General features: G+C 42.1%; 1 protein-coding gene across 5 annotated transcripts in view; it reads left to right on the top strand.

The window, feature by feature from the left end:
• EZH2 (enhancer of zeste 2 polycomb repressive complex 2 subunit) overlaps positions 1-14,770 on the top strand; it is a 122,615-nt gene that overhangs the window by 44,400 nt on the left and 63,445 nt on the right. The window contains exon 1 of one of the 5 annotated variants that reach the window (XM_034761289.1): positions 10,143-10,162. The exons of the other annotated variants lie outside the window; for them this stretch is intronic. The gene's annotated coding sequence lies outside the window, so the exon portion shown is untranslated. Of the gene's footprint in view, positions 1-10,142; positions 10,163-14,770 lie in introns of those variants that run through there. 5 annotated transcript variants of the gene reach the window in all.

The following is a 14,770-nucleotide window of genomic DNA, read 5'->3' as shown; positions in this document are numbered from 1 at the left end:
CGGAAGGTTACTATTTTTTACTAGGCTTTTTTTAGACATGCATATTTAACGTGAAATTAACTGATGCATTATTTTTGTAAATATGCAAGTGAGGTGGCACAAGGTACTGTCTACAGTCAGACCCTTTAAAGGGTATTATGACTTTTTAAAATCTGCACAGTAATAAGTCATTAAAGCTTTTGTAAAACCAGAAACAGATGAGTTGATTATTCTCCTTTGTATGTTTATGTCTTCATTTACAACCTAGGCCTGTTGCTCTATCAATTTCACTTTGTGTTGCCTTTATTTCTTCTCCCATTATGTCTCTTCTATGCTTGGAACAATTTCTATATACCATGCAGTCTCCCTCTTCAAAATGTACATCTTTTCATACTCTTCAATTCCTCTGTCAAAACAATTTGATATAACTTAAAGAAACAAAATTGTACTTTCAGAGACAAGCAATCTCAATCTTAATTTGTATAAGCATTCCATTCCATCTGTTTTTTCTTAAGAGGGGGGAGGGCCTGATCTAGAAAACTTTACATGAGAAATTCTTAGTCATGTGAGTAGTCTTGACTTCATGGGGGGCTATTTTTATGAAAGATTGCATTATCCTTGGGATTGGGACCTTGCCTGTTATTTCTTTAAGGCTCTGTGCATGCTTTTTGGTACCACAATCAAATGTAAGATTTGTGTATAAGCCTGAATTTCAAAAAGCAGATTGAATGCTTAAAGCTGTTATATCCCCCAGGTTCTATGGTGCAGATTAAAATGTTTTTTTCTAGTTTGTTCTGTGTGGTAATTTCCTCCAATTAAATGTCAACCATTTGTACTTTTGATATATTTGGCTGGTGCACGTTACTAGTGTTGTCAGAGTAGGACAAAATTCACATTTCTCACGAACATTGTGTTTAACAGAAACCATTGGAAGGGGAGACTGATGACAATTGAATTTACTTGTTTCTACATGAAAACTTCTGCATATTTATTGAATACAGTATAGATTCTCACTCTTGGCTCTTGTGCCTAAAAACATCTATTTTAAGTGCTATGGATCAGGGTTCAACTGTCTCCCATCATGCAATTGAGACACTATTGGTAATCCACTTCTGCAGCTTGAGAAACTGAGCACCTTGAGCAAAGTGTTTATTTTTTCCTTTGGACGAAAGCAATTTTTCTTTAATTTTTCACTTAAACATTTAACGTACTGTGGGGCTGGCGAGAGAAAACGGAATTCTGGAGGAAGAATGATTTAATCCATCAGGCTTATACCCATACTTCGTAGGGTCAGAATACCATGTATTAGTCTGTGCTGTGTCAAGACTTGAGACTGAGATTTAGCAAAATAACCATTTTTGACTACTTGCACTGTTTTAAGGCATATTCCTAAATATTTCAGACCATTTGGGAGTCAAGATGCTCCTTCATTTCAAAGGTTCAATTAAGACTGTTCTCTAATAAATTACTTCTGTGGAGTCAGAACACAGTATTAATTAAGCTTTTTTCCAGTGTGGTGGTGGTAATGGTGAAGTATTTCATTATTTAGGGTATGTCTACACTACAGCTGCCACAGTGGTACCACTGCAGCGGTGCCACTATAGTGCCGTAGTATAGATGATTCCTACAAGGGGTTTTTCCATCAATATTTTTAATCCACCTCTCTGAGAGGCAGTAGCTAGATCAGGGATCGGCAACCTTTGGCCCGCGGCCTGCCAGGGTAAGCACCGTGGCAAGCCAGGCTGGTTTGTTTACCTGCCGCGTCCGCAGGTTCGGTCGATTGCGGCTCACACTGGCTGCGGTTCGCTGCTCCAGGCCAATGGGCGCGGCGGGAAGCGGCGGCCAGCACATCCCTCAGTTGCCGATCCCTGAGCTAGATAGATGGAAGAATTCTATACCCGGAGTAAGGTCAACCTTTCTATATCACACAGGGCGCAAAATTGTTCACAGCCTTGAGTGATATACCTAGGTTCATCTAATTTTTAAGTGTAGACCAGGCCAAAGTGCTTCAAGCAATTATTACTTGTCTTTCAAGTTATTACACTGTGTTTGTCAAAAAGGCTTTTGTTTTGAGAAAATGGAGGTGAGCAATAGTCATCTTTTAGAACAGGGGTCTCAAACTCCCAGACCGTGGGCCATCTGCGGCCCGCAAGCCTCCTCCATTGTGGCCCGTGGGTCTCCAGCAGTTTTGGGGCTGGGTCCTCTCCCTTGGCCCTACCTGCTGCCTCCGGGCGCTCCCCCTTCAGGGGCCCCGGCAGTGCAGCGGAGCTGAGCAGCATCTGCCTGCTTGCTCTAATGGCTGCCGGCCCCTCCCTGCGGCTCAGGGGCGGGGCTGTGCCTCCACATGCTGCTCCCGCCCTGAGCGCCCCTGCGGCCAATGGGATGCTGCAGGGGGCGGTGCCTGGGGGTAGAAGCGGGCAGAGGCCCCCTGCCCCGCCTAGGAGCCCCAGGTAAGCACCACACCCCCGACCCCCTCCCAGAGCCTGCACCCCCTTCCGCCCCAAACTTCCTCCCAGAGCCTGCACCCCAGACTTCCTCCCCCACCCAAACTCCCTCCCAGAGCCCAACCTCTCACCCCTTCTGCACCCAAACTCCCTCCCAGAGCCTGCACCCCAATCCCTTACCCCAGACCTCCCCCCCCCCCCCCCCAACTCCCTCCCAGAGCCTTGGGGCAGGTGGGGGGGGCAGTTTTGGGGGGATGGGTTCTGGGTGGTATGGGTGGCATTGGCCTGCTGGGAGGATTTGAGGACTGGCACTGGTCCTAAGGTAAAGTGAGGTTGTGACCCCTGATTTAGAATGTGTATTTATTTGAAATGCTACAGAATTATTGAATTAATTATTTGAAGTATAGAGAACATATCCCCTGGTCACCCATGAATGCATGCGTATATATTATATATACACACGCTCTTGAGGGAATTCTGCACCTCAAAATTCTGCACACAATATTTGAAAATTCTGCATATTTATTTGTCAGAATAACAAAATATAATCATGCCAGTTACAATTATTTTGGTAATTTATTTCAAAATATGTCAGCAAGTATTTCTGTTACAATACAGACCCTCCTCAAAAACAGATTCTGGTAACTTTATTTGTCCCAAAAAAAAAAAAAAAAAAAAAAATTCTTCCTTACTAGGCATATTAATACAGAACTTTTGTATTCATTTAAATTACAATACAGAACAGTGTTTCCTGCGCAGAAGCAGTGCAAGTTACCAGTCGGCTGTGGCACTAGAGCAGCCGGCATGAAGGCAGCTGGCTGTTCTGGCGCCACAACGGCCTCTGGTGGGCAAAAGGTGGAACTGTAGCACTTCTTAGGTAAAATGTTTGTGAGAAAATACAAAATTTTGCGAGACAGAGGAATAATGGTGGTGGTGGTGTGGGAAGAATCTGAAGAGAAACCTTTAAAGAACTAAAGTAATCTTTCATTTGGAGCAGGGGTGGGCAAACTATGGCTCTTGGGCCGAATCTAGCCTGCCAGTCGTTTTAATCCGGCCCTTGAGCTCCTGCTGGGGAGCAGGGTCTGGGGCTTGCCCCACTTTGGTGCTCCAGCCGGGGAGCAGGGTCAGGGGCCGTTCCGTGCGGCTCCCAGAAGCAGTGTCATGGTCCGCCTCCGGCTCCTACAAGCGCTGCCCCCGCAGCTCCCATTGGCCAGGAACCGTGGCCAATGGGAGCTGCAGGGGCGGTGCCTGAGGACTGTAGGAGCTGGAGAAGGGACATGCCGCTGCTTCTGGGAGCCCCTAAAGGTAAGCGCTGCCTGGAGCCTGCACCCCTGAGCCTCCCCCCTTGCCTCAGCCCTGATCCCCCTCTGGACCCCTTGGTCCCAGCCCGGAGCACCCTCCTACACTCCAAACCCCTCATCTCCAGAGCCCTCACCCCCAGCCAGAACACTCATCTTCCCCCATCCCAGCCCAGAGCTCCCTACCGCACCCTGAACTCCTCATTTCTGGCCTCACCCCAGAGCCTGCACCCCCTCCCACACCCCAACGTCAATTTTGTGAGTATTCATGGCCCAACATACAATTTCTATTCCCAAATGTGGCCCTTGGGCCAAAAAGTTTGCCCATCCCTGGTTTGGAGGCATATTTTAAAATTATATATGAAAAGTAGTCGTCCTTTTAGATATTTGGATATTTAAAGACCTACAAAAGACTTCAACAAAACTGGGTTCGTGTCCATTTTTACTTCCTTATGAAGTACAAAAAAAGGCCTGAGAGGTGTACGGTGGTGGTTTTTTTTCTTTTTTAAGAAAACACATTTTTGGGGTTTTTTACTTTAGAAATCTCAGGTCAAATCTGGTGTTTTTATTATTTTGCTGAATGATCTGTGGGAGGCATAAGGGGTATTTAGTGTGAGCTCTTACAGTTTAACTGAAGGGGGATGGAGATGGTTAAGACATCCTTAATCTGAAATCAAGATATCCTTAATCTGTTTATCAAGACATCCTTAATCAAGGGAGTTGTTAGATGTTTAAAAGCTTTAAACATTCTCACTGAAAATTCTTTCCATTCAATTGCTCAGCTTTCACTTTCTGGGTTCTTGTGTGTCAGTTTAATTAGTTCTCAAATGATAGAATCTTCCAGCCTAGGTAAAACTTACATTTTTAATTTGAAAAACAAGCAGAAAAAACCAAAACCTTTTCATGCTTTATATATCAGAAAATACTAGCTATTACTACACTAGGTGGTTACTTTTAAGTGAAATCTAAGCCATATGTCATTAACTTAATCTGATTTTCCACCCCTATATAGAACTAGAGTTTATCAAATTCAGATTAATTAAATTGGTCAGTTGTAGTTTAAACAATTCTTCAAATGCACTGTTTTAGGTGTAAAGTATCCTCAAAATATACTCCAACTGTTCATGCCCGGAAGTGGGCTTTTGTATCAAAGTACACCTCTACCCTGATATAACGCAACCAGATATAACACGAATTTGGATATAACGCGGTAAAGCAGCGTGGCGGGGGCGGGACTGCGCACTCCGGCGGATCAAAGCAAGTTTGATATAACGCGGTTTCACCTATAACGCAGTAAGATTTTTTTTTTTTTTTTTTGGCTCCTGAGGACAGTGTTATATCGGAGTAGAGGTGTACATGCGCTTCAGTACTACTGGATTTGAGGAATTAAGGGACTTAAATTAAAAAACACTTCTGCAAAAGTTTGGTTAAAGCAAGTGCTATTGTTTGTTTAGTAAAATGTCTTTAACTCTATTGTGTTGACTAAAGCTCCTTGTTTATATTTTCTGCAGACTTGACTAAAGAAAATTGTCCTCAGTCTTCTTGGAAAGTTGAAATTAACAAAACTATGTCTTTTGGGGGTGAGGGGGGAGAAGCTGCAGATCAAGAGGAAAGTGAATAGTAATTTTTGGTAGTAGTTATATTTGAATTTTTGGGCTGCTAATTCAAACTTCGATAAAACCTTTCTTTTAAATTTTTGAATCTCCACTTTTCCATCTGAATGACCTCTTAATCACATGAATATATATCAGATGCATATATCCAGTTGGCTAAAATGCGCAAAATGCCCTGGCTATATATCTTGACAATAATCCAGGTTTCCTAATTTTCTGTAGCATTGAACATTTTTATGCTCAAGATTTGTGTGGTCTCCTGTAAGATATATTTGCTGACTCCATGCTGAACTGAAGTCGGATTTCAGTGGTAGGCTCAAGTGTCCATATTGGCTTGTGGTTAATATTAACTGCCCAGTCATTCATTACTTTTTTGAAATATAGCAGCACTTAATAGTCTTAAATGAAGCATTTTATCACAAAACAGTATTTTTGGTTGCAAAGTTTTATTCTTATTAATTCTGGAGAAAAGCAGTGAAACACAGAAGATGAAGGAATTTCGTTAAGATTTACTCAGAGGTGTTCAATAAGTAAACTCCTTGTGTATTTGGATTTCAGAAAATCCAATAGCCTTAGTTTTATAGAGAAAGGTCTTTCAATATTACACAGGAGAGTCTACCATAGTGACTAGACCCTCCTAATAAGCATTTGGAAAGGAATGGAGGAACCAAGAAGTCTCTTAAACCAACTTAACCAGGAAAATGGGCATAAGAGTAGTATCTTAAAAAATTGAGATGGATATCACATATAAGAAAGTGGTAACTTTCCCACAAGTGACTGTAGAGGAAAGATAGTCTTGTATAATAAACCAGAACTGGGTAAACATCTTTGAACAGTGTCAGGTATATATGACCAAGGACTGGTGCAAGGAGGAATTGGAGAGACCCTTGAAGTCAAGGGAGGAAAATTAATTCCTGACAGGTAGTCTCTGACAAAAGGGTCAGAGTAGACTGATGCACAGGAAATATCTTGCAAGCTGCCCCAAATGTATGACAGTGGGAGAAAATCTCTTGTGGGTGATAGAGAAGGAAAAAGGGTGTTTGGAGTCTTATCTATAGTTTGAGGTTTTGGTCAAAGGGTTCTTATCCCAGAAAGTGTCACAATAAGGGCTTCACTGTGAAAATAACCTCAAGAATCAGAAAAGAGGTGCATTTATAGAGATGCAGGTGACAGCAGATTCTAGCATACTGACAATCCAAAGAGGTGTGGGTTTGGCTTAACAAAAGTGGCTTTTTCTCTAATTTGCTTGTGGTAACAGAAAAGACTTTGAGAAACCAGTGAGGAGATTACACATTTTCCAAGCTTGAGGAACAGAGAGAGGACTCTACAGTGACAGTGTAAGTGCTGTTCTATACTTACAACTTCTTATCCTGTTTAGGGGTATTTAATATTGTATTGTATGAGTCTTAAATCTGCCTTTAAATTAAGAAAATAAATTTAGAGTGTGACAAGTTACTTACATATTATTTGCATATTCCAAGGGAAAGAAACCTACTTCTGATATTAAGAATGTCAGAGGTGTAATGTCTTTGAACAATCACAGCAGAGATTAAAAGATGAAGGGAAATAAAAATTGAAAGGGCTTTGGGGCCAGGAAGACATACCAAGGCTTTGGCATAAAATAGAGAAGTCCAATGAATTCTCTCTCCTATCCAAGTAGTAGTTGGGATTTCTGCTCCAAGTCTTCCGACCCTTTCTGCCAGTATCTGAATTCTTGGAGGATGCAGCTGGGGGAAGTTTTTCGTTACTTGTGGGAATGTCTCAGCATAACGTCTATGTGACATCTCAGCATCTGTGCAGTGCTCTGCTGCAAATATTTGGCAAGTTGCTCTAACAATATATGAAGTAGAGGCAAGGGCCATAAACAAAGAAAAGACCATTGTGACAGGTTGGATCACAGAAACCCCCTTGGGAACTGCCAACTGATGTGCCAAGACTACTTCTGCCCCTGCTTTCCCTGCCAGCCTGGGACTCCAGCCCCCTCTCTTGCTGAGCCAGATACGCCAGTCTGCTCCAACACAGAGACAGGGTCTGAACCACATGCCCCAAAGCTGCAGACTTAACTGAAAGCAACTTACAGAAGTGTTCCTGTCTTTAACACTCAGATGTCCAACTCCCAATAGGGTCGAAACCCCAAATAAATCAGTTTTACCCTGTATAAAGCTTATACAGGGTAAACCAATAAATTGTTCGCCCTCTATAACACTGTTAGAGAGATGCACAGCTGTGCTTCCCCCCTCCTCCGTATTAATACATACTCTAGGTTAATTAATAAGTAAAAAGTGATTTTATTAAATACAGAGAGTAGGATTTAAGAGGTTCCAAGTAGTAACAGACAGAACAAAGAGAATTACCAAGTAAAATAAAATAGAATACGGAAGTCTGTCCAAGAAAACTGAATACAGATAAAACCTCACCAGTTCCAGTAAGCTTCCTTTTACAGACTAGACTCCTTCTAGTCTAGGTCCAGCAATCACTCATACCACCTGTAGTTACTGTCCTTTGTTCCAGTTTCTTTCAGGTATCCTTGGGGGTTGAGAGCTGAAGACAAAAATGGAGGGGTCTCCCACAGGCTTAAATAGACTTTTCCTTGGGGGAGGAGGGACTCTCTCCTATGCAAAGTCCAGCTCCAAGATGGAGTTTTGGAGTCACATGGGCAAGTCACATGTCCATGCATGACTGAGTTTCTTACCAGCAAAGCCACATTCCTGGGAAAGCTCTGATGTGGATTGGCATCTTCGAGTTCATTGTTGGCTTAAGTGGTTCTTGATTGGGCATTTAATTTGCACGTCTTTCTCAATAGAAATCAAGCAAGTATACAGCCAATATTCCTAACTTCAAGTACAAAAATGATACATACAAATAGGAGGAATGTATTCAGTAGATCATAACCTTTACATAGATATGTTACATGGCATCTAAAACATATTTCAGTTATATTAAATATACATTCATAAGCATATTCCCATGAAGCCTTATGGGGTACAACATCACAACCATACTACAAACTAATTGGGAGTTCACCATGGACACTATTATTTTTGCATTGTGTTTATGAAGGAGGATGGGTGTAACCACACTTCAATCGATTTTCAGTTTCCTGTTGTGAATACAGTTCCATCTAAAATTTTAATGGTGGTGAAGTGATGGTCTCACAAAAGAGATGTATTGGAAATTACTAAAGTAATGTGGTAGTGTGAGACAAAGTTGAACTTGACATTATCTACACTAGCCTCTTTTATTGCAAAATCTTCTACCATTGCACTTTTACAGGGGCACTAGTGTAGAGAAGTAAGTGTTTTTACCTCCATGTTGTTTACTCAGAGCAGGACTAAATGACCAAATAGAAAAAATGCTAGCCACAGTTGTTGCTTGGCTGCACTTGGAAGTGGGGGCAGAGGCAAACACCTCAGAGAGATGGTGCTACTCGAAAGGATGTTGTTATAGCTATAAATTATGGCCTTGGATAAATATCCTTTAAATGCTCAAACTAACAAGACATACCGTTAACTTGGTTTTTGCCCTTTCCAATTAAGGGGGAGAGTTTTTGATTTTACGAGCTGCAATTATCTTATCTAACTTGGATAGTACCTGGGAATGTCAGTTTTCTCCTTCCCGATAACATACAGGCTTGCGTACAGCATATATGTTGGTCCTGTGTACTTAATCTTTTCTTCTCCCTCACCCTCCAATAAAAGAGATTGTGTTTTGGCAGAGGGAGACACTGGCATAGCTGGCATAAACTGGCCACAAAATAGCTGTCTGTTTCCTTAGCAGGAACAGATCTGGCTTTACCATTTTTATGTCCCTGCCCTCTAGGGAATTCAAGGGGTGAAAGGATGTGGTTGGTGTGTTCCTACACTCCTTTTATTTCCTGATAGTACAACAGTCCAAAGGGCCCATTGCAGTAAAGTAAGCCTTCAGAGCTGCTTTCACCTACACTGTGGGTTGAACTACCCATTGGTAAACTCAGCATTTGGGAGGAGCAGACAAACTCCCCTTCCATCTCTGTACCTGGCTCAGTGCCAACACAGGGATGAATTTCCTCCACTATCTTTTTCCTTGCTGCAAGCCAAAGGATCTAGATTCTTCTGGGGAGTGCCTCTAAACTAGCTCTTGCAGCCTCTTTTTACAAGACAGACCTGGCTTCCTTATGAGTCTATGAATCTTGTTCTGAAATGAACTTGAAGTTAATTTGTCATAAATCATTAGTGTGAAATAGAAAAATATTTAAAATATTTTGTCTTTTGTTCTAGGATGTCTTTCTAAGACTATTCAATACTGAATGTAGTCAAATCATGGTATATTTTTAACTGCTTACTTTTTTTTTTTTAGAAAAGGGTAAAGGTGTAACTAGCTCAGAAGACAGACCTTGGGTTACTCACAGTATATAAATAGCTGTCCTGAGAACATAGCCTAGGGTATGTAAAGATGAGACTGCATGTACATTCATTGTCAGCTGCAACTTGCATATCTTCTGTGATTTCTTAAAATAAATAAATAAAACCAACTTTGTTTTGAAGAGAAGGTGGCTTCACAGCTTGGGCCCTGCAGAAGTAAATTCCCTCTATGCCTTCTGATCTACGCACACACATTTTACCAATTTAACTAAATCTGTTTTGAAATGTATTTAGCTGAATACATTTCAAAACAGTGTATCTCCCCTGTGTTGGCACTCTTAAATCTGTTTTAGTTGCTTATATCCATTTAGCTTAGTCTGGGTTTGTGTGTGTGTGTCTCTCTCTCTCTCTCTCTTTTTTTTTTTTTATCCTCTGCTGCCCAGGTGTGCCAGGTTGAAGATCCCTTTGTCCAAGCGGACTGATGCAAGGTAACTGCAATATAGGTCTAAATCTAGGCCATAGGTAGCTGCCAGTAGGGGTTGGGCCCTATTGTCCTCTGGAGCCATAAACGCTGGAGGAGCAGGCAGGTTCCAGCCGTGTGGCAGTGGGCTCCATTCCCTGGCCACAGGCTGAGCCCGGCTCTGGCCCCAAGCTCTTCCCTCTCCACCTGCTGCCTCCTGGCCCCGAGCTCCAGCCATGCAGCAGTGTGCTTTGACCCCCAGCTGCAGAGTTTCGGGTTCCACCCGTGGGGCTATGCAATCCAGTCCTGCCCCTTTCTCCCCCCCCCACCACACACACATCGCCCCGGCCCCCACTGCATCCTCTGGCCCCAGCTGCAGGGCTCCGGTCCTGGACTCACCCTCTTCCCCCCGCCCCATCACCTCTGGCCCCAAGCTACCTCCCTACCCACCTCCGCATCCATGGCTTAATTTGTCCCCCAGATTGCCAGAGTTGAGTAAGTCTGTTGTGAAAAGTGATATTTGTATGTTTAATATTACTTTTCACTTCCTCCCTGCTTGCTAGCAAGTCTGCTATGAAAAGTGATATTAATAAAATACAAATATCACTTTTCACAGAAAGAGACTTACTACTAGCAAGTCTTAAAAAAATAAGCAACCAAAAAAAAAAAGCAAAAAGCAAAAGAAGCAATTATTTTTATTATGGAGTCTGTGAAGAAACCCTGCATAAATAAATTACAATGATTTGGACATGTATATATGTATATTTATTTGTTTTTTCCTAAAGTTAATTGAGTATTTTAGGAAAAATTGTGAATGGCATTCTGAGGCCACCAAAAAATTCCGTGAGAATCCCTCCAAAATGACTCCAAAAGGAAGTTTTCAAGAGTCCATCAGTGTCCATCTAAAAGTATCTATCTGGATTGTGCTAAAAATTAATTTAAGCTTTAAATAGTAAAGTTGAATAGATGTTACTTTAATTTGAGTGCATTTTGTGATGATGAATTCTGTAAGCATCTAAAAGTAAGGCTACTTTTTAATCACAGGTATATTTGGTAAAAGTCATGTACAGGTCATGGGAAGTAAACAAAAATTCACGGCCCATGACTGTCCATGACTTTTACTATATACCCCTGACTAAAACTTGGGGGGCAGCCTGTATGGGGGAGGGGGTTCCACGGGTGCTGGGGGTGGGAGGGGTGCGAGTTCTGGGGAGGAGGGCGCAGCCTGGTGGGGTCTGCTGTGGGTGCTCCTGGCCGGGAGTCATGTCCCGGGGTAAGGGTGAGGTTGGGACAGGCTCCCTACCTGGCTCCTGGGAAGCAGCGACCCTAGCTCCATGTGCTGCCTCCACTCCGCCCCAAGCCCCGGTTCTGCAGCTCTCATTGGCTGGGAACTGCGGCCAATGGGAGCTGTGAGGGCAGTGCCTGCAGGCAAAGGCAACACGGGGAGCTAGGAGCTGAAGGAGAGGAGTTTGTCATTCTTCTGGGGAGCTCCCCCACTCCCAGGTAAGCACTGCCCCTAATCCTGAGCCCCATCCACACCCAAACTCCTGCTGCTTGGGCAATTGGCGGGAAGAGTCTGAGACTGCCCCAGCAGCAGCAGGTGCACCTGGACCAGGGGCTGCCCAAGCTGCTCAGCAGCCCTGGGCCAGGCACACTGGCCACTGCAAAAGTCACGGAGAGATCAGAAAGTCACGGAATCCATGACTTCTGTGAGCCTTATCTATAAGTACTCCAGTGGTTAATCTTCTATTATGTTATGAATATATTTATTCTGAGTGAGGCCAAGACATCTTATCAGAATCTTTTCCAGTCACTCAATTTTAGAGTACATAGTCTTGTAATTGGTCCTTTATAAATAATCTAATAACAACTCGTCAGACTTTTACCCTATAGAAATCCTAACTCTCAGACTTTGTGGTTCCATGATCTTGCACAGAATCAGGGCCTATTATTTGGGGTTCAGTGAACTGCATTTTTCAGTTTGTGGTCAACCTTTGACAAATTTTTATCCAAGAGGTCTGCAGCCAAGGAGATTTATCCTATTCACTGCTAATACTCTGTGTGCGTTTAGGATTTGGGGTGGACAGGCAGGAAGAGAGTTGAGGCCTCAGAAATTCGACATTGAGCAGTTTCCAAACAGCGAGGGCTCGTGTGTTGTGCACTAGCACACCCAATTAGTGTCCTTCACTCACTTAGCACCAGCTGCATCCAAGCTACTCGCCATTGGTCTGTTTAAAATATGTCCTTATGTCTATACTTTGGCTGATGATTTAAGGTGTACACTGTCAAAGGTGACAGCTCATGTGACTGTTGAGCCTCCTTAGCTCCCTGGCTGAGAGTCCCTGTCATGCTTCCACCAACGTTATTGCAGGTGTCTCATCAGAGCATTATTATCAACTGTTAAACTTTAAACTGTCAGTAGTTGTTCCCTGGCTTCAGTGAAGAGTGGTCCACTTGGAGTAGGGGACTTTAGGGGTAGGGAGAATGTGACTGGGAGGGATGAGGCTATTGATAACTACAAGTAAGAAACATTCTCAAGTGGAGTTGTCAAGCTATGATAATGAGAAAAATTGCAACAAGGAGTTCGGTGGCATCTTAAAGACTAACAGATTTATTTGGGCATAAGCTTTCGTGGGTAAAAAACGCTCACTTTTTCAGATGTTTTTTACCCACGAAAGCTTATGCCCAAATAAATCTGTTAATCTTTAAGGTGCCATCGGACTCCTTGTTATTTTTGTGGATACACGGCTACCTCCTGATACTTGAGAAAAATTGGTTACTTTACAGGCAGTGTTGGAGGCAAGAGCTTATAATTGTAAATCTGAATTTTCTAAATGTTCCAGATTTTTAGTACCTACAATATTATAGTATTTTTTAAATCATCAGGTTTGTGGGTAGATTTTAATTTGATGGTGAAAGATTTTTTTAAAACTTTATTGTAAACTAAGGCCCTTTATAGAAAATTGTTCTTGTTATCTTACATAGTATGGACTAGTGAAAGATTATTACATATTTATTCCCACCTTTTTTTGTATGTGTCTAAGTCAACAAGGATTGAATTTGCTGTGATGTGACTGTGTTAATGATGAAAAATATAAGTATAAAGTATATTCATCTTCTGTGTTTTATATATCAGGTCTAGGGATTTTAGGAGGCAGTCTGGTTTGGTGTCTGAAATATACAGATTGGAGAGGCTTTTTTCCCTATGGAAATGGGGTGCACTATAACATGCAGATAAGGGTGAAAGAAAGCGGCAATTTTGTTTTTCTTTAAAATAAAAAAATCAAGTTTTTAAATAATACAAATAAGGTTTTGCTATACCAATAGAACTGTAGCTGTTGAGGCCCAGATGCCTGTCTCCTTCCTAAGCTCCAGAGTGATACACAAACCAGAAGATAGGCATTTGGTTGTCATGCATAGCCCAGCGCTGTAGGTGTAATCAGAGGCTGCTGAGTAGATCAGGCCCTATTCTGAATTTGTGGGGGAGGAGTGCAGGAAGTGGGGTGGTGGTGCCCATCTTATAACTTTTAGCCCAGTGGTTAAAGCACTAACCTGGTGTGTGGGAGACCCAGGTTCAATTCCCTCCCCTCTGCCAGTGCTGGGAGAGAATTTGAACAGGGCTTGCCCACCTCTCAGTAGAGTGCTCTAACCACTGAGCTATGAGAGATCCTGATGTATGGCTCCCTCATTCTCTCTTGTTGAAGCTATTCCAGTGTAGATAAATAATTAGTGATTGGAGCAGTAGGACTGGACCGTGTGTGTGTGCGCGGTGGGGAGGGGGGCGGTGCCATAGCCTCTGTACTGAAGTCATGCTCGCTCTCTCTCTCTCTGGCCCAATGACTATGTATGTATCCACAGAGGACTAGTCATTGGACCTGAGAGAGTGTGTGTGGTCCCCCCCCCCTTTTAAATTCAGTGTGCAAAGTAAAAATAGTTATGCTGAAAACTCAGCAACTGTTTGTGGAAGATATTTTTAAATAGGGTTTGACTTATAAAAATACTAGTTAGCCATCGTTGGCCAACTGTTCTTGGTGATAATTAGATTTTAAGTAGTACACAGCAACAAAATAGTCTATTTTAGAAATTGTAAACTACAGTCTTTGTAAAGTATAAATATCGTTGCAAAATATAAAATGTAAAAGAAAGGGAAGATACTTTAAGGTTATTTTTATTGGAAGACTGACTTTTTTTGAAAGTTTTTCTTTTATCTAAAGAATAAATGTTGGTACTCTTACTGAGTCTATTTTTTAACACAGGAGTTTCGGGAAGCATGGTATCAACTTTTCTTTATGCTTATCAAAAACTTAAGTTTATAGTTTTTTCAAGTGAAAATCCAAAGGACCAAATTCTGCCCTCCATATTTCAGTGAAAACAGTGTATAGCTATGAATAAGAACTATGTACAAATATTTTAAAGACTGAACTTGGTCCAAAACAAGGATTTTTTTTTTTTTTAAATGGGAAAATGCAGGAAGACAAGATAACATCTACTGAAAAGACAAAATGTTCTGTAAATGTTTCAGGCTACAGCAGTTCTCATTTACAACTTCTCTTTGGAAAACTGAGGGCTGGTCTACAGTGGCGGGGAGGGTGTCATTGATCTAAGTTATGCAACTTCGGCTACATGAATAATGTAG

The sequence above is a fragment of the Trachemys scripta genome, chromosome 2 (assembly GCF_013100865.1).
Source record: "Trachemys scripta elegans isolate TJP31775 chromosome 2, CAS_Tse_1.0, whole genome shotgun sequence".
Classification (NCBI taxonomy): domain Eukaryota; kingdom Metazoa; phylum Chordata; order Testudines; family Emydidae; genus Trachemys; species Trachemys scripta.
Note: the sequence above shows the minus strand (reverse complement) of the source record. Positions and strands in the feature narration are given on the sequence as shown.